Raw genomic sequence first — 1,179 nt, forward strand, 5'->3', positions numbered from 1 at the left:
TTTGTTCCATAAGTAATTAATCTTGATGACAGTATGAGTTATGAGCAAAAGCCAAAGTCAAAATATGGAGGCCATTGCATTAAGATGGCAGGCATGCTGTTTTCATTAACATTTTGTTTGTTTTTCATACACTCATTAATTGTTCATTTGAGTTATGTGGTTCAAATAGAATCCCCCAATCATATGATATGCCACATTTGTGACCATGGTAGAGATTTATTTATCCAGTTCTCCTGCCTAGTGTAACCAGTTTATAATTCAGTACAAACTAAAGCTGTTCTATCTGGCATTATCCAGTTTACCTGTGAATACTTATGTAACTGGGAAATTGTTAAATATCTACTTCATCTTGTATTCTGTAGGTGTGATTATATAAATGTTGATTTTTCAGTCACAGAACAAAAAACATGTGTTATAGGTTAGAAACATCAGATATATAACTAGCAGATTTTTTGTTCCAGGAAATTAGCTGAATGATCTCCTCCTACATGTTCTTGATCCACGTTTACCAGCACTATCACTTTTCCAGAACAGCTTCTCTTCCACCTTCAGGGATTCATTGATTTGTTGATTCAGCATGTAAGGATTGAGCACTTGTTTTGTGCCATGGCACAGTACTTGGAGGTAGGAATGAACAAGACAGGCACAGTCCATGCCTTCATGAAGTTTACAGTCTAGTGGGGGAGACCAACAGTAAACAAGCCATTTGAAAATAACTTGTGTGCTCACTTCGGCAGCACATACCTTAAAACTGGAACAACACAGAGATTAGCATGGCTTCTGTGCAGGGATGACATGCAAATCTGTGAAGAGTGCTTTCAGGTAATGTTAAGATGTGTATGGTTTATACCAATGGTAAAAAATTATAAAGTTAAAAAAAATAGCTTGAGATGCATAATAGTGGAGGAAATCTAGGTGCTGTGGTAGCATATAAGAGGCCATTCAAAATGGACCTGGAGGTCAGGAGAGATGTGATTCCTCATCAAGGACCGGACAGCTGAATTACACTTAGCCAGATTGTTTGTGTGTGGGTGGGAGGTAAGGAGGGGACTGGTGATAAAGAAGATGAGGGTGATGGTGGTGGAAAACAGTGTTCCAGGCAGAGGAAACAAGATAGGTGAGAAAGCATGTGGAAAATTCCAGGTTTGGTTTTGTTTTCAGACAAGGTCTTATTCTATT

General features: G+C 38.3%; 1 pseudogene; it reads left to right on the forward strand.

The window, feature by feature from the left end:
* The first annotated feature begins 721 nt into the window (after window positions 1–721).
* LOC112617838 lies at window positions 722–820 on the forward strand (annotated as a pseudogene).
* Window positions 821–1,179: the final 359 nt, after the last annotated feature.

This window comes from Theropithecus gelada, unplaced genomic scaffold, assembly GCF_003255815.1.
Source record: "Theropithecus gelada isolate Dixy unplaced genomic scaffold, Tgel_1.0 HiC_scaffold_501, whole genome shotgun sequence".
Taxonomy (NCBI): Eukaryota; Metazoa; Chordata; class Mammalia; order Primates; family Cercopithecidae; genus Theropithecus; species Theropithecus gelada.